We start from the raw sequence: 19,684 nt of genomic DNA, 5'->3' as shown, positions 1-19,684 counted from the left end.
TGTATGGCATAATTAATTACAAAGGCCCCCAAAGTGATTCACATACAATGACACATGAAACATTAAACTGACGCAATCCCCGAGGTGGAGAGTGATAGCCACCCCTTACACTGCATGATGAACAAAAATATGGTGGCTGGGGACCTGTTCATCAAGGGCATCAGGATAACCATGATTCATAAGAAAAAGTTACATTATGCCTTGAAAACTAGAGTCCTGCCTGCTGAGTGTGGATATCAAAGTTCCAATGTCAAAGATACCTCCACCCCCACGGTTCTCAATCTCTGAAAGAGGTCTGACAGGTTGAGCTGATCCAAAGGGGGTTTGAGACTGTGGTTCATGAAATTCTGCTAAGAATATTGGCTGCTAAGAATACTGGCTATATCCTCTGAAGAAGTCATCAACATTTCTTGAACCAAAAATATTAGATGTAAACAGTCAATTCATCGATGCAGGTCATCCATTAGAGAAAATGTTCTAATGTGTTATACAGAGAGCTGATAGCTCTCTCTAGATATGATTGTCCAGTACTTCCCATTGTTAGACTCTATTTTCACTTGTCTGTAACTTTGCCAAATTTTAACCATTCAGGCTGAAATTTCCCATGTTGATTATCTGCCTTGGGTTGAATATTTTTGGAAAGTTTCACCAAAAAAAGAGTCAGCCATTTCCAAAAGCAAGATTATGGGAAAATATGTTGTTTAGACCATGTTACAAAAATCCATACAACCTTTTCATTGAAAACCTGTAGTACCTCCATTCTTTGGAATGGAAACTTGAAATTGGCAAGAGAATTGCCCTGGTGTCAGGGATGTTCCTTTCGCTGTTCCTGTGAAAAACTGCCCAAATTTGACCAAGTTATAAGCCTCTAAAAATATCAATTCTTACAGGCTCAGTAAAGATTTGTTCGCATTTGGCAGAGAATTTTCCAAAAATTCCCTCTATACTGAGTATGCTCCAGCCTCAGGCTGCAGTGCCTGAGCAGGGCTGTTCCTACAATTGCTTCTCCTGGCTGCTGTGGACCACTGTGGCACTATGCACCAGAAAGTGAGAGCAGAGAAGCTGTCTCTCCTGTACTCTCAATATGGTCCTTTTCTGGCCCCCAGGCCATGAGGAGGAGAAAACACCCTGACTTGAATGCAATGGAGACAATAGGGAAAAGGGAGCTGAGGGAGTAGATTGGAACAAGAAGCTTGGAGGAGAAAGTAGGATTGGAAGCTGGGGCGTAGGGGATATTGGGATTGATTAGGCAAGGAGACAGGAAGCAGGGTGGGGAAACTGGGAAGGAGGTTGGGGCATGGGAATGGGAACTGTAAAAGAAATTGAGATCAGATGAAGAGCCAGGGGAGTTCGTGGGAATGGTCTTGTGGAAAAATTATTATGTGATCATGTAATTAAACATGGTATTGTAATGTATATGCACAAGAAAGGCAAATTAATTGCCCAGGCAGCCTTAACTTGGACATTCCCTAACCCTGGAGTGTTTGACTTTGTAACCTTAACATTCTTTTAAAGTGGGGGTGGGGACTGTGCATTCTATTGTAGGTTACATTTTTAAAAGTATATATTTCCATTCATTTCAAATGGCAAGGACCCAATATTATCTTTAAAGAGAAATTATGCTTGCTATCCACTCTAAAAGAGGAGAGAGTAGAGGAGGATCAATCTTTTACAAGTAGTTTAGTATGATCAGAAGAAAAAAAATCAGTTTACAATCTATTCTGAAGCATGCCTAATTTTGTGGTTATAGAGGTTTCTACAGCGATTTTCACAGAACTTTTAGCAACAACATCTGCTCAGGCTCCCTGTCTCATTTAAATTATAGCTTGGACTGGGCTTGACCAGCTGAGATAGGGGAATCTTTAGAACCAAAATACAGAGAAAAGGGGGGGGGGGGAAGAGGGACAGAAAGGAGAGAATGAGTGGTGACTGTAGGAAAATCATGCTAGATCATATATACATGTTTTATTGAATGCTTAATATAGAAAACCAAAAGGGCCAGCATAAACAAAGACTACAAAAGACAGATATAACTTAGACTTCAACCAGGGGAGAGCTTACTATTTGGCCACCCCTCAAGGGAAGAGTGGGATCATACACCAGACTGAGTTGAGACAGGTCATATCTGAACCACTCCATAATAATGACCATAATGTAATTAAATTTAACATTATTGTGGGGGGAAACATGACAAAGAAACCTGCCACAGTAGCATTTAACTTCAAAAAGAGGAACTACACAAAAATGTGGAAACTAGTTAAATGGAAATTAAAAGGAACACTCACACAGGTTAAATGCCTGCAAACTTCACAGAGAATATTTAAAAACAACACAATGGAGGCTCAACTAAATGTATATCCTAAATTAAAAACAAACAAAACAGTAAGAGGAACAAAAAAAATGTCACCATGGCTAAACAACAGAGTAAAAGAAGCAGTTAGAGACAAAAAGACATCTTTAAAATATTTGAAGTCAAATCCAACTGAGGAAAATAAGAAGGAGCATAAACTCTGGAAAGTCAAAAATAAAAGTATAAGGCAGGCAGGACAAGAAAGAATTTGAGGAGCAACTACCTAAAGACACAAAAACTGACAGCAAAACATTTTTAAGTACACCAGAAGCAAGAAGCCTGCCAAACAATCAGTGGGGCCACTGGATGATCAAGATGCTAAAGGAGCACTCAAGGAAGACAAAGCCGTTGCAGAGAAGCTAAATGACTTCTTTGCATCAGTCTTCACTGCAGAGGATGTGAGAGAGATTCCCAAACCTGAGCCATTCTTTTTAGGTGACAAATCTGGAGAACTGTCCCAGATAAATTTATCAGTTTGTTCTGAATACCTCAAACCGTAATAAAACATCATCAGGACTAGATGGCATTCACCCAAGAGTTCTGAAGAAACTCAAATATGAAATTGCAGAACTACTGCCTGTGGTATGTGATCTATCACTTCAGTCAGACTCTGTAGCAGGTGTCTGGAGGAAAGCTAATGTAACACCAATTTTTGTAAAAGGCACCAGAGGAAATCCTGGCAATTATAGACCAGTAACTTCAATACCAGGCAAATTGGTTGAAACTACGGCAAAGATCAGAATGATCAGACACACAGATAAACACTGTAGGTTGAGAAAAAGAAATAGCTTGGGTCCTCCTTCTCAGATTTAACTGTATGAAGGCTTTGGAGGTTGTTCATCTACAGTGTCCCACATGCTCAATCTTCTCCTCTGCAGTTTTCAATTTTAGGTGAAACCCTTCAGAGAGCTGGTGAGACAACACAGGCTGAAAGGGCAGCAACGCATGGCTGACCCTCAGCCATTCATCTCCTTTCCATGAAATGTAACCAGAATGAAATCCCACTTTTCTTAATGCCCAGCTGAAATCATCCCCTGGATGAAAAACAGCTGGCGAAGGATGAACCCAGACAAACTGAGATGATGCCGGTCGGCAACGGAAAACTCTTTGAAGTACTTGGCTCCTCTATAACAGCCCCCACTGTCAATGGCATTGCCCTCAGTCTGTTGCCAGCCTGTATCTTGGGGTCTTTTGATCTCCTCAGTGTTAGTGGATGCCCAGTAGCCATAGCAGCAAAAGACACACATTTGCAACTGTGACCAGCCAGACAACTGAATTTTTTCCCTTCTATCAGACACAAAGCTAGTCATGGTGATCCATCCATCTTGACCTCTAGACTTGATTATTGCAGCTCATCCTATCTATGAAAGACGCTACATGCCCTGAAAAAGCTCAAACTAGTACAAAATGCAGTTTCCTACCAGCTTAGCAACATGTCACACCCCAGTTCTCCTCACTCTGTGCTAACAGTAAATTTATAAACTTAGCAAGATATTTTTCTTATAGGCTGAGAAGGAAGAACAAGAGAGTGGTTGTTATTATTGCTATTTAAATACTTGGGAGGCACCCACATGCTATAGAGATGGAAACAAGATGTAGAAGTAGATAGGTAGACTACAAGGAAATCCTGTAGTTTATAATACCTTAAAACCATAAAAATTTGTCTCTCTTGCACTAGACACATTTTTGACTTGCATTTTAATTATTTCACATTGCAGACCGCTAACAATCTTGCTGTTATCACAAAAGGCACAAAGTAATAAAAAATCATCAGTATAAAATCCACAATGCTCTTTCAGACATTACACAAACCCCCTCTTACAGAAGTACTACCCAGCTTTAACACTCATGGGCCACTAATCCTGTTATCAAAATTACAAATCCAAGACAAATGCCTCAAATGGAAATCAAAATACCAGTGAACTACTGGCGACAGAGGAACAGATAAAATACCGTTAAATATCTTTTTGTGATTCCACAACACTCACCACGGATTGTTAAGGACTTAAATGTATGATGTCTCTCAATCCGTGATTCTCTCCCACCATTATACTGAAGCAAAATGTAGAGCTTCCCTGGGTGGGAGCCCATGAAAACTAAATTTGAGGTAAGCAGCTAGAGGGAGAAATAAATGGGTCATCATCATATCCAGTGCAATGGGCAGAATGAAAAGGTGTTTTTTGGAGACGTCCCTGTTATAGTTGAAAGGGGCTAGGCTTTTTGTTTGATGTGTTGGGGTTTCTTTTAATTTTAATATTTCAGGGGTATATTAGCACTTGATTTCATGGTACATGGTACGCTGAATAAGGAATGTGCTTAAGTGCTTTTCTGAATCAGGGCCTAAACCATGGTGACAATTTGTTTGTTAGTCTTGGGTGCCGACACTTGCAGAAAGTCTGGATTTCCTCCAAAGTAAACAGTGAGGGGCAGATTTTTTGAAGCTGGAGAAGGCTTGTAGGTTTCTGAAGTCTGGGGCCAAAATTTCAATAAAGATGCAGATAGGTACTGTCAAGGCTAATTCCCCACTCTGGCTAGGGTGACCAGATGTCCCTATTTTATACGGACAGTCCCAATATTTGAAGCATTTTCTTCTATAGGCACCCATTACCCCCCCCCCCCACCCCAACTATATATACAATATGATGGGGGCTAATTTAGCTGCAACTAATCAGGAGAAAGATCTTGGAGTCATCGTGGATAGTTCTCTGAAGACGTCCACGCAGTGTGCAGTGGCAGTCAAAAAAGCAAACGGGATGTTAGGAATCATTAAAAAAGGGATAGAGAATAAGATGGAGAATATCTTATTGCCCTCATATAAATCCATGGTACGCCCACATCTTGAATACTGCGTACAGATGTGGTCCCCTCATCTCAAAAAAAGATATACTGGCATTAGAAAAGGTTCAGAAAAGGCTGAAATGGCTCCAAACTAAAATGATTAGGGGTTTGGAACGGGTCCCATATGAGGAGAGATTAAAGAGGCTAGGACTTTTCAGCTTGGAAAAGAGAAGACTAAGCGGGGGATATGATAGAGGTACATAAAATCATGAGTGGTGTGGAGAAAGTGAACAAGGAAAAGTTATTTACTTGTTCCCATAATATAAGAACTAGGGGCCATCAAATGAAATTAATGGGCAGCAGGTTTAAAACAAGTAAAAGGAAGTTCTTGTTCACCTCAGTGAACAGTCAACCTGTGGAACTCCTTGCCTGAGGAGGTTGTGAAGGCTAGGACTATAACAGGGTTTAAAAGAGAACTGGATAAATTCATGGAGGTTAAGTCCATTAATGGCTATTAGCCAGAATGGGCAAGGAATGGTGTCCCTAGCCTCTGTTTGTCAGAGGGTGGACATGAATGGCAGGAGAGAGATCACTTGATCATTACTTGTTAGGTTCACTCCCTCTGGGGCACCTGGCATTTGCCACGGTCAGCAGACAGGATACTGGGCTGGATGGACCTTTGGTCTGACCCAGTATGGCCATTCTTATGTTCAGTCTACTAGAAAAGGAAACTTAGGTCCTGGGTCCAAGTAGTACAGATAAGTGAAGCTGTGACAACAGTATATTGCCTCACAAACCACTAGAAACTCTGTGAAGAATTTAAGTACAATGGGGTAAGTTAAGGAGAGTGGCAGCCTTAACTTGGAATCTCTCCACCCTATTAGTTTAAGCCAGACCTTAATATCATTGTAACACAATTTTGTTCATTTAGTAAATCAATCATTAATTTCAAATTGCACTGGTGCAAAACTACATGCTCTTTCTTCGGTAATCTGAAAAGCTTTTTTTTGCTGTTGAGAAAATGCTGTATGCAGGACTAATAGGGGAAATCAATTTTACTCTAGAAAACTAGTTTAATTTTGTAATGTGACCTGACAATTATATTCAATTCATTGTGTTAATTTATATCAGAGACTTGCAGCTTATTATTATTGCCTCCATTTCCCCAATCAGTTAAATTGCATTATTACACCCAACCCTTCAATTACCAAACTCTCTGAATCTGAAGATCTACAATGAGGCTTTACCTTAAAGAACCAGCATGGATACTGATCAACTATTCTGACTTCTAATTGAAAAACTAAGACACAACAATGCTATACAGCCTTCCTGATTCTTATCAGGCAGGCTTTCTGTCCTTGTCTTAACTACAAAGTTACCACCTATTATAGCTCAATTGTTCTTCTTAAATCAACCCCCATCCACACACAAACCTCCCTTACTCATAGATGCTGGAACCAGGGGTGCTACTGCACTCCCTGGCTTGAAGTGGTTTCCACCATATACAGGGTTTATAGTTTGGTTCAATGGCTCTCAGCACCTCCACTATATAAATTGTTCCAGCACCATTGCCCTTACTCATGTGTGATGATACTAGTAACACCACCTGGCCAGGATGATTGAAAGCATAGGGCACTCTTCAAATGAACTCACCTCATCAGCTGCTACAACTTTTCTGTAATATTGACATGGATTGTATCACTAATTAAGCCAATGGTGGCCAAAAGCTTGATCCAGAGTTCTGCAACTCTGCCCTTGCCTATCCTAATCTTTATCCTACTCTGCTCTATTTTATGGGCCTCCAAAATTTGCGCACCCTTATTTTAGGTACTCCACTTCTGTTTGTTATATACACTGCAACAGTGTGCAATTTTTTTCTTAAAAGACAAGAACAGTAAATTATTTCCAGCCTAGCCCAAAGTGAGCTTGTTAAGAACTTAGAGACAGAATCCCTGTGACAAAATAAGGAACAAATTAGCATTCAGCACTGATCAGCATCCACTAGTAATCAAATTAGCAAATAATTAGCACCTACTAAAGTACCCAGTTTCAGTAAGAGTACTTTCTTCAGCTCAAGAATGAGGATTCTTTATAAAAATAATATGCCAGACAACAAGGGGGTTTAGTAACAGACAAGACTATATTGCATGCTATTTATTATTATAATTTGTAATATGTTCACACTGAAAGGCCCAAGTATGAGTGTCACTGTCAAAATACTGAAAGAACTTGGAATTTTTCCACAACCTCCCTGTTTTTTAGTAACTTGAACACCTCTGGTTCATGTTTACCTCCAAGATTATTTTTCACTAATAAACCTTTGGAAATTCCATTGGATGCCAGAGAGAACAGCTAGTCTATGATCAGGGAAATGGCTTGGGTCATGAGGCACGCCACACAGTCTGTATGTGCTTGTGTTTGTCCAGAGACTGGGATAGCCACTCAGGTGGTACCTTCAGTTTTCACAAGGAAGCTACAGTTTCCCTACAGAAGAAAATGCAAGAAGGTAAATATAAAGGGAAGGGTAAACACCTTTAAATCCCTCCTGGCCAGAGGAAAAACCTTTTCACCTGTAAAGGGTTAAGAAGCTAGGATAACCTCACTGGCACCTGACCAAAATGACCAATGAAGAGACAAGGTACTTTCAAAGCTGGAGGGGGGGAGAAACAAAGGTTCTCTCTGTCTGTGTGTTGCTTTTGCCGGGACCGGAGTAGGAATGCAGGTCAGAACTCCTGTAAAGGCTTAATAAGCAATCTAGTTAGATTCTGTTTTGTTTAAATGGCTGATAAAATAAGTTGTGCTGAATGGAATGTATATTCCCATTTTTGTGCCTTTTTGTAACTTAAGGTTTTGCCTAGAAGGATTCTCTATGTTTTGAATCTGGTTACCATCCTGATTTTACAGAGGTGATTCTTTTACTTTTTCTTCTATTAACATTCTTCTTTTAAGAACCTGATTGCTTTTTTCATTCTTCTTAAGATCCAAGGGTTTGGGTCTGTGTTCACCTATGCAAATTGGTGAGGACTTTTATCAAGCCTTCCCCAGGAAACAGGGTGTAGGGTTTGGGAGGATTTTTTGGGGGGGAAAGACGTTTCCAAGCGGGCTCTTTCCCTGTTATATATTTGTTAGATGCTTGGAGGTGGCAGCAATAAAGTCCAAGGGAAAAAGGTAAAATAGCTTGTACCTTGGGGAAGTTTTAACCTAAGCTGGTAAAAATAAGCTTAGGGGGGTTTTCATGCAGGTCCCCACATCTGTACCCTACAGTTCAGAGTCGGGAAGGAACCTTGACAGGGGCATTCAAATCACCTTCCAAAAAGGCTGAGTACGCTGTTCTGCTATCTGCTGTGTGAGCATCACACGGCAAAGGAGGACAGGACATAGCTGTGATATGTCTCTAGTATTAGTGACAGGTTCATAGATAACCTTGTAACCCCCATTTACATTACTGTAAATTCAGAAGTTACACACACACGGCATTCTCCATGTCACCGGGCAAGGACGAACGTGATTTCAGCCACCTCCCCCACTCCTGATTGTTTGCTATGCCCATTTGTTGTGTCTTTTCTTAATTAAACTATAAGCTTTTGGGGGCAGGGAATCATTTACTCTGTGTCTGTACAGCACCTAGCACAATGGGGCCCCAACTCTAGGTGGGACCTTTAGCTGTTGTCAGTGCTATTGTAATAATAATCAGAATCTTTTGGTAGCCACTTTACAGCAAATGAAAATTATGTTCATGGCAGGAAAGAACATATTCTCACTGAAAAATCTTCCTTTCCATTTTATATTTAACACTTTTTTTCCTCAACAAAGGACCATGTAAGCTGAGGCTACATACTGAAATGGAGCCTGTCAACTTTTTTACAACATTTGTCATGGAAGGGATTGGTTTGGAAAATATAGGATATTTTCACACACTCTTATCTCTCTCCAGTTACTTATCAAGTGTGATGTTGCTGCTCTGTCTAATTTCATCTGTTTTCATTCTGAAGTCAATGAGCCTCTAAAATGAAACACCCATTTCTGTTTGCATGGGTAAGTATCCGGTGTCAGATGAAGTTAGCACAAATGGTTTCTAGTCCATTTTTCTGTAGTGGATGAGATCAGCAAACCAACCTGTATCCCAGCCTACAAATAAATGATAGTGGTACTTCAATTGTGATCTTGATTGCTAACGTAGCTCACAACTCTACTTTCTGCATTCCTTGGATTTGTTTAAAGACATCACTTTTATCTAAGTTATTACTGAATTATTGCTCCCTTGTGATCTTAGGGAGGCAGTATGTTTCAGGGGGGTCTATGCAGCTGAGATCCTGTCTGCTTGTAGGACAAAATGCTCACTTGTGGTAAATCAGCACAGCTCCATTGACTTCATTTTTTTACATCTGGCCCTTGACCTGTAAAATCTCCTGGCTAAAGCTTGATGAAAAAAGATAAGTATATTCATGAAAAAGGAGAATTATATTTGGGGGGTTTTTTTTCAATTTTTAAAATGATTCTAGACTTTTGTGGGGGGAGCTTGACAAAATTTTTCAAAACAGGATTTTGGAAAATGTTCAAAAGCATTCTCTCTCTCTCTCTCTCTCTTCTTTTTCCCCCATCCTTGTTTCAGCCAGCGGGACAAAAAACACAACTCATATTTTTTTCTACTGGGGGATAAAGGTTTTAAAAAAGTGAGAAAGAAGCCTGTTCCTACTGAAACAAAACAGTTTCAAAATATTTTGAATTTTTTGTGTTAACTCTTTGTTTGTCAAAAAATTCAGAATGTCTAATTAAATGCTAATTTTCCATGAACACTTTCACTTTGGTCAAGAAGGCATTTTCCATTAAATTTCAATAGAAAATTTTCAGTCAGCAATACCCATTGTGCTGCTCATAAAAGGAGGTTTTAACTGTGTTGCCCTGGCTTAAATCCAAATCATGCAATAATTATTGTACTCACTTAAAGTCCCCCGCAGTTTCAATTGGACACAATATTCACAGTTTCCAGCCCTAAATTGTTGTGTGCTGCTGTGCTATTAAATAGGTGCTATGTTTCAGTGGTGGCTGGTTGCTACCTCTGACCTGCCTCACAGAGTTGTTATGGGGTTTATTTAGTTATCACTTAAGTGCTTTGACGTATTTAGACAAAGTATTGCTCCTCAGCAGCACTTTTTATTATAAATGTGTGATTCACAATGATGTACCCTGTCAATGATAATTTCAAGTGAGAGAGATCCTATAGCAATCCAAAGATTATTTCCCTTAAATAGTGATTTAAAATATAGCCACATATCCTGCTCATAAACCATGTAATTCTGATTAAGTCAACGCCAAAAGTAGAACACAGATTTAGAGCGTCTGCAGGGGCAAAGTCACTTTATTAAAAACAACAATTTTTTGCACTTCCACCCAAGGATCTCACATTTTAAAACATCATTAGTAAAAACATTTAGCATTTATATATCACTTCACATGCTGAAAGTGCTTACCTAAACAGTTAAGATGCCAACAGAGGCAGGTAATGGTAATTATCCCCACTTTGAAGATAGGGAACTGACACTCACAGAGTTTAAAACATTTTCAAAATAAACCACTATTTTTTTTTACCCAACTTGAGACATCTATGGTCTGATTTTGAGATGTGTTGTGTACCTGCAACTCCCATTGACTTCAAGTGAAAAATCAATTCCTAAGTGCCTCATTTGGACACTTTTAAAATTAGTGGCCATGTTTTAAAAAATTTGGCCTAAGTGATTTGGCCAAGGTCAAATAGTAAATCAGTAACAGAGCTGGAAATTGAACCTCAAACTGCTGACTCTCAGTCCCATACTCTACTCACAAGATATGTTTCTTCTCTATACTACCTTGAAATTTGTTACTTCTTCAGACTATTTGTTTTTTAAAGGATGGGTAGGACAAAGTGAATTCAATGGGCATTGGATGAGGCCCTATATTACCGTTAACTCTGGTCAGCTTTCTTATTTGTTTGATTGTTTAATGCTGGGTAAAATCTTTGCCAACTTCTCAATATCCTTCCAGAAAAACTTCTGCATTTTGCCCAAGTATAAATTACTCTGGGTCTGACTCCCATCACTTCCTCCTGCAAATCCCCCTACTGTGTAATGTATACGTTCGAACAGGAGGACTCCCTGGAAGTTCTTAAGGTTCAGTCAGTTCACTTTAGTTCAACTGCAGGCCTTACAAGATTTACCTTTGATGCACTGACTACAGAAAAAGCCAGGTGTTGAATCTTTAATATTCAACAACATTTGGAAAACAACATTTAATGTTTTCTAGCTGACTCAGTGCTGACTTAAAAGAAAACAAAAGTCTCTTTCCAAAGAAATATATTCAGTTATACATTATTTGAAATGATACATAAATCTGGCAGTAAAACTACACATCTAGAATGAAAATAATTAAAAAATCTTCCTTACCAGCCTTGGTAGCCTTATAGGAAAATTAGGGGGCGCGGAAAGAGTTTCTTAAAGAAAATACTCTTTAAGGTTTGCTTGATAACATACCCAATATTCTTGCCTTACACAGATAGGATTTGCGTATTTATAATCCAACCCTTCAACACTCCTGCAAAGTGCTGAATGTTCCTTCATTCAGTGAGCATGGAGGGCACTCATCACCACGTGCTCAGCACTTCCAAGAGCATTCCGCCCCTTGCAGAATTGAGCCCTCAGTGCACACAGTAGCTTTGTAAGCAGGGCAGCCGGGCAAATGTTGCAAAATAAATAAATATTCTTGCAAGTATTCACTCATTTAGAAATTACTTTTTTCCAGCCCTGGTCACACCCCCTTTTGTATTTACTTGAAACAATCAAGGCTTTACTCACAGAAATGCTTTCTTTGGAAAAGAATTGAAATGAGCTAGTGAACACATTGGCCAAAAATGTCAACCCTAAATCTAGGCGCCTAAATCAATATTTAGGCACATAAATAAAGTGGCCTGATTTTCAAATAGTCTAAACACTTGGTCGCTCACGTTGACTGAATATCAGGCCACTTTTGTTTAGGTGCCCACATATAAATTTAGCTACCTAACTTTTTGGCATAGAGAAGGCTCAGGTTGCAAGGGTGGCTGTTTGTATACCCTCGTCTGGTGTGCCAGAAGCCAATAGCTTTTCTGAGCCCCACCCTCTGCCACCAGCCTGCCAACCAGCTCAGGTAATGTTTCCTGCCCTCCCAATCCCCAAAGGAGGGGGGAATTCCTAAAGGTGCCACTCCACTTTTTCCCCCCACCAGCCAAGCCAAAGCCCCCTGCCGATGAAATTGCATTACCGCTCCAAGATTAATGTCAAACCAGGCTTTGTAGAGTTCTTGCCAAACTTCTATTTTTCATAACGTGAGTAATGGCTTCCTTTTAGCAATCATTGATAGAGTTCTCTCTCTCTCTCTAAAATAAACATAATTTAGCACTCAACATAATTGTAAAACTTTTGCTGTTACCATTCTATGCACAGACACAAATTAAATGAAAAACAAGATACATTTTCCCGTTAGTGGTGTTATAGTTGAGATCTATGTAGAGGGTGCACAGTAATATAGCATGCTAGAATTTATGGTGCTGCTGTACTAGCTACTCACTCAGTCACTGATCAGCTGCTATTTTATGAGGCACTGGGAATTCTCTCTCTCTCTCAAGTGCGTACTAGAAAAGTCGATGGGGTTCATGGCAGATGGGGTGACATCATTCCTCCTAAGCCATAAAGTAATAGTGGAACACTCTGCAGTTACTACTGTAGCTGCTGTCCCCTACATACACCTACATGAGAAAGGGGTCTGACTGGCAGATCTATGAAAATATACATATGCTGGTGTTTTTCCCATGTCTCTTTCTCTCTCCCCCACCTGCCAGCAAAACACTCTTCTGCACTAGCATCCAAGTAACCTCCAAGATGTTGTGCTCTGTGGTGCATAAAGAATGAGGATGCTTTGTTTAGTTTTCCATCTCCACACTGTAAAATCACACCAGTTGCCTTCAGGGCCTTTCAGAATCACGCGAGAGGAAGCAAGATTTATTTGCTGCCAAGAACAGTCTGATATATCTATTGTATTTGATTCCTATATGGGAATATGATCTAATTCTTTTTTTAAGAAAGCTTTCCAAATGCTCATAGTGCTTTCACATTCAGACAAACTGAAATTACCTGACTTTCTTCAGTTACGTTGTTAGCCCAGTACAGAACCAAGTATGTAGCAACCTACCTAAATCATAAAATTAGAGGCTAGTCACAGGTCTTAAGGATCCTCTAATTAAAAAGCTCTTTTATTGATCATTTTCTGTTGCCTTCAGCGGCTTCCCTTTTCATTTAAATCCATAGGTCTTATTTTAGTTGTAGTTTGGCTGAGCTGTGGCTAACCTGGCAACTCACTAGTTTTTATTTGTTTGGCTAGACTTAGCATTTCCACTCTAGCAGTCACCATTTCAAAAGGTATCAGTAGTAAGGTTCACTTTGACCTCACATTATTGAAAAATGTATGCATGGCTACACGGACTGATAAGCAAACCATTATCATTCATTACATACTGCTGTACATATTTCTGCTAAAATAGCATTTCTAACAACCACAAAATGCAGTGCACACTGTTTCTGCATTGACAGTAGAAGATGAGAGAGAAAAAGAAAGAGAGGCGTTCTTCTCTCTCTCTGGCTTCTGGGTTTCAAGTTCTGATATTAGAGACTCAAAGGTTTCTTACTTCTGAGGAAGAGTACGTCAGACAGAACCCACTGCAGGTCTGAGGAAGAAAGCTAATTACTGTTTATCTTTCAACTTGAAGCCACCCATCTCAGCCAATCCCAAATCCACATGCTGTATTGTTAGCTTTTTTGCATACTTAATTTCCTTGTCCTAGACTACACTCTCTTCTGATCAGTATGCCAGAGTTTAGGCTCTGGGACCTGACAACCTATGATATTTTACACACAATATAGTTCTCCACATGATGGATTATGGCAACACTTTATTTGGATCAATGGATCAAAACTGGAGCAAATGTTCAGCATAATGTTTATTTCTCATAAACTTTCACAACCAGGTGCATACATGGTGTAAAGAGAGAAATATGTATGGAGAAGAAGGCTTCTACTACATTTCTATTTGTCTAGTACATAAGTCTTATGGTCATTAAAATGAAAGTTACAAACATAATTTGAATCATACCATCTCTACATCATTCGAGCTACTCAAGTTCACTTGTATCTTCTTTCTCTCTAGTTCTGAGACTGAAAACCGGGTTTTGAATCTGACAAGTAAATATAGAGCTTTGTTAAGAAAAACATTTGGGACTTGGGCATTTTCCATCAGATAAGAATTTTAATGGCACCCTCTCTGGTTGCAGTGGAAACCTTCCTTCTCTCTGTTAACCTCCATGTAATCGTAATACAATGGGATTAGTTACCAAATGTTTCTTAGCCTTTGTTACAAGAATTTGTGAGGATGGTTGCTCATCTGCATCTCATTACTCCCCACCCCAAACACACACAATGTGGTGACATTCACACTGTAAGTATTGATACAAAGGCCACCAGTTTAGATAAGACAAAATCAAGGGATTTGTATAGAGCCTTCAACCTGTATGTTTCTAGATCAAATAAAGCATAAATCTGACTGGAAGTTATCACCCTCCAACAATAGCCTAGTGGCTTCAGTTAGTTCTTAGTGTCCACATCACAGAGATATACCACAGTTTACATTAATTGGCACCTTTCTGGCAGTTAGCAGAGATACCAAGGACTGAACAGACATGGAGACTTGACTATGCTTTCCTACCTAGAAAGACCAGTCTGGATGCATGAAAGTGGGATTTTAATATTGGCACTCTCAAATACCAAGGGACCAAATAGTATTATTTCAGCACATGCTTTTGTAATTTATATTTAATTACACACAAGAAAACCTACATTACAAGAACATAATTAAGGTTGCAAAGGGAAGCAATCCAAAGCGAGAAAGTGCGGGAATTAAGGTTGCCTGTACAACCATAAATTGGCCCTCTTCTGTATATGTATTTTGATGAAATCTTTAATTACATGATCACATATTTTCCACAGGACCCCTGGCTCATTCGTGCACAGAAGGGATGGCGCTCACTAACTGAAAAGCCATTCAATATTTTGTTTTCTCCTCATTGTTCAATGTGTGACCCCCATGTCTTATTTAGTGTACACTATTCAAACCCTGCTCTGAAGTCAGAATTATTCATTTGGTCATGTTTATTTTCTGTGGTGCTCATCACTGTAGTATCTGAGTGCTTCACAAACATTCATTTATTTTTATATATGAGGTGAGGGCATGGTATTGTCCCCATTATTATGTGAGATGGGCTCACAGTATTATACCCATTTTACAGATGGGGAATTGAGGCACAAAGAGATTAAGGTTAACAGTGTCCACTAATTTTTGATGCCTAATTTGAGATAGCTAGGACCCTATCTTTCCAAATTCTTATTAATGCTTTATATGTTCAAAGCAAAGCTCCCATTGACTTCACTTGCAGCTGTGAGTCCTCAGCACTTCTACAAATCATACCCAGGTTCTCAAGTCAGATACCCAGAAAAGGATGCACAAACAGTTAGTGTCCTTCTGTGAAAAGTGACTTGCTTAGCATCAAATAGGAAACCCATGGTAGGGATAGAATCCAGTTCTCCAGGGTAGCATTCAAGTGCCTTAACCATGAGCCTACCCTTTCTATTCTGGCATCTGCTGATTCATTCACTACACAGCTTCCAACTTCTGCAACAAATGAGGCACGAGTCCTACACACAACACTCTCCTCTACACAACCATAATTTATTCCCAGAGCAGATTCATCCTGTGCACTGAATGAGGCAGAGGTCCAGCCCCCACTCCCAATAATACTTCAGACCAGCATTGATGTGATGTGGTATGGCAACATAAATTTGTCAAGATATTCAAGTAAACCTATCAAATTGCTACTTACACAGATTGGACACATTCCATTCAGGCGCCATCCACAGGACAAGTAAGCACCTTTCCTTCTCTGCTGTTCTATGAAGCATTAGCACCACCTTTATAAGACTCGGATTTTTTCCAATGTACAGAGTCTGGCTCATAGGGGGAATGCAATACTTAATTAAACAAATCCACTGTCTAATAAAATTAAAGTAGCTCCTCTTCAGCTAAGGATTTAGGTGTGCCTAGGCCCCAGTTCATGAGGGGCCCAACATGAGTGGCTCTACGACCCTATCCACTGGATCACAATGTCACTCGCTCCAATTATCCTGCTCCCCCTTCATGCCAGAGGGGCTGCAGGGACAAACCTGAGTGAGCAGTGGGGTGGCTAGTGCTGCTCCTCCTTGCTGCACCAGAGTTCCTTTCCCGGGGGCCTGTCTGGACTTGTCCTGCTTCCAGCAGCCCATTCTCTCTGCTCTGCCCACAGGACTCATCTCAGGGACAGTCTCATAGACCTGTTACAAGTGCAGGCAGCTGAAGTGAGTGCCCACATGGGGGAGCCAGCCAGGAGAAGGATGGCAGGGAGCCTTGGGGACAGACTCAAGGGGGTTTTGCCTAGCGCCCAGTGGTGGGTGGGTCAGGCGCTGGGTGTACCTTTTTACTTTATAACACTCATTAATTGACCAGCTGTTCATAGTACAGAGCACCTGGCATTGGTCATTGTCAGAAGACAGGATACTGGACTAAATGGACCATTGGTCTGACCCAATGGCCGTTCTTATGTTCTCATGCTTTCCTTTAAAGAGAAGGTTAAAATCTATAATAGGTGTCATAAATATAAACGGAAGGGTAAACACCTTTAAATCCCTCCTGGCCAGAGGAAAAACCCTTTCACCTGACCAAAATGACCAATGAGGAGACAAGATACTTTCAAAGCTGGAGGGGGGAAAAACAAAGGGGGGAACAAAGGGTTCTCTCAGTCTGTGTGTTGTTTTTGCCGGGACCAGAGCAGGAATGCAGGTCAGAACTCCTGTAAAGGGTTAATAAGCAATCTAGTTAGATATGCGTTAGATTCTGTTTTGTTTAAATGGCTGATAAAATAAGTTGTGCTGAATGGAATGTATAGTCCTGTTTTTGTGTCTTTTTGTAACTTAAGGTTTTGCCTAGAGGGATTCTCTATGTTTTGAATGGGATTACCCTGTAAGGTATTTACCATCCTGATTTTACAGAGGTGATTCTTTTACTTTTTCTTCTATTAAAATTATTCTTTTAAGAACCTGATTGCTTTTTCATTGTTCTTAAGATCCAAGGGTTTGGGTCTGTGTTCACCTATGCAAATTGGTGAGGATTTTTATCAAGCCTTCCCCAGGAAACAGGGTGTAGGGTTTGGGAGGATTTTGTGGGGGGGAAAGATGTTTCCAAGTGGGTTCTTTCCTGTTGTATTTTTTAGACGCTTGGGGCTGGCAGCAATAAAGTCCAGGGACAAAACGTAAAATAGTTTGTACTTTGGGGAAGTTTTAACCTAAGCTGGTAAAAATAAGCTTAGGGGGGTTTTCATGCAGGTCCCCACATCTGTACCCTACAGTTCAGAGTGGGGAAGGAACCTTGACAATAGGCAACTTTTAAATCCTAATATAGCTACTATCCACTCATCCCCACCCTTTCCCCTGATAAAATAGTCTTGTTCTTGCTGAATTGGCAATGTAATTACACAGAGAAAGGCAAACAACTCCATACTCCAAAGTTCAAAATTCAAATTAGACATTATGTTTGCTGTATAAATTATGTTCTATGCTATCACCATTACAAGTGTTAGCCAAGAAGCCCCATACAGTATCACTTCAAATATATTCCCATTATTTCTGCATTGCAAAACATGATTTAGCTTAGCCCTTCTCTTAAGGGTTTTTCACCAATTTGCCCAAGGGCCTGACACTAATCCTTATACTCAAGATTGGACTAATTAATGTAATGACAGATATCAGTGCTGTCATGCACAAGACATCATCTTGCTGAATCTTTCTTTGTCCAAGGAGCACATTGCTGCCGGGCAAGAGCCTGCAAACAATTGGAGGGAACCAATACATTGCCCCGATGGTATTCTCAGGAGAGACAAGGAACGACTTCCTGTATCAAATCGGTCAGTTCATTACATAATTTATTTGTGCAGTCTTCAGTCTTCAAACATCTCCTGAGACAAACAAGAATGATCTTCCCATTTCAGCATATTTAAGATGAACATTAAAACTATTTGAGAAAGGTATTGTCTCCCAGCAGTATCGATGGTTAGCATAGTGTCTACATCTCACTTAAGCCACCTGGCAATGGGGAAATAAACATCTTCATCAACTTTCTGGTTTCCTTTTATTTCCCATATAGTTATTATATATTTATTTTGGAAAATTGAAGCTAATAAATTAAATGTGGATATGAATAATGGAATCAGTACAGTTTTTGTTTTGTTTGTTTGTTTGCTTGCTCGCTTTTGTGTGGAGGGAAAGAAGTATATTTAAGTTCCGTACATGAAGAGGTATGGGAGTTAATTTAGGGTTGGTATAAGCATTTGGATTTGCTGGTCTCTTCTTGCTAAAATGAACAGTAGTGATATAGAACTGACATTTAAAATTACCATCTTTATGTTGCAGGGTTAACATGTCATTTGAGATGCCTGGGACAGTTCTCATCTCTCAGAACTATCATTTCAGGCTGTCTGTGGACCTAGAAACACAACACTGCATTGTAATATGCTCAGTTCATATTTTCAAAGTTATCCTCACAGTAATGCAGGCCACAAATATTTATTTTCAATGTAAATTGAGGTCACATAGAGCACAGTTCTTCAGGGGTAGTGTCTATAGCAAATTGCATAGTCATAAAATTGTTCAATAAATGTGTTCCTTGACATGACTGAAAATCTTGCTCCTGATCATGCACCCAGAGAACCTTTGGAGAATGATACTGCCACTGTTGTCAGTATCAGGCATGCTGTGCTCATTAGAGTTGCTTCACAAACTTACTCAGCAAAAGGAGCATTACATAATGTGAGCAGAGGACTGAACAAAGCACAATTTGTTGTTTCCACATCAGATTTGATGTCTGCATGGTATATTTACTGGTGGTGGATGTTATTTGCAAGAATAGTTATGCATACCTATTTTTACTTAGATACAGACTAATCTACTTGTACATAAATGTAAGAGCATTGTCATTGCTGAAATACGCATGTGGCAGTCCAATAAAAGATGGTGGCTGATGGTGGTGATGGAAAAGTGAACTATGCCTTGGGGAATTCTAGATTTTATTTGGTGCTTCATGATTTTGAATAAATTCCTTTGTTTATATCTCATTGACAGTAATAACAGCTTCCAGTGTCAGAATAGCTTGAGAGAAATGCTGGGGAAAAAAAACTTTATTTAACAACAAAAGAAGGGGTACAGCTGCACCAGTCACACTGACGGCACCAATATCAGACAGCAATCAAAACACATAAGATAGTCCATTGGCAGGCACTCCATGGAGTGGAAATGAGGTCCGTTTGAGATTAATGTTCTCCAGATCACGGATATCTTCAGGACTAGATTGTACTAGGTAAAGCTGCAAGAAGACAGGAAAAAACCAGGGCAGTCCAAAATGTGGTGCTGCTGTTCT

The 19,684-nt window shown here is 39.8% G+C and overlaps 1 protein-coding gene across 7 annotated transcripts in view; it reads right to left on the bottom strand.

Annotated features, from left to right (window-relative positions):
* The window catches only part of KCNC2 (potassium voltage-gated channel subfamily C member 2), a 136,004-nt gene that overhangs the window by 11,283 nt on the left and 105,037 nt on the right, over nt 1-19,684 (bottom strand). The window lies entirely within an intron of this gene.

This window comes from Eretmochelys imbricata, chromosome 1 (assembly GCF_965152235.1).
Source record: "Eretmochelys imbricata isolate rEreImb1 chromosome 1, rEreImb1.hap1, whole genome shotgun sequence".
In the NCBI taxonomy this organism is placed as follows: domain Eukaryota; kingdom Metazoa; phylum Chordata; order Testudines; family Cheloniidae; genus Eretmochelys; species Eretmochelys imbricata.
Note: the sequence above shows the minus strand (reverse complement) of the source record. Positions and strands in the feature narration are given on the sequence as shown.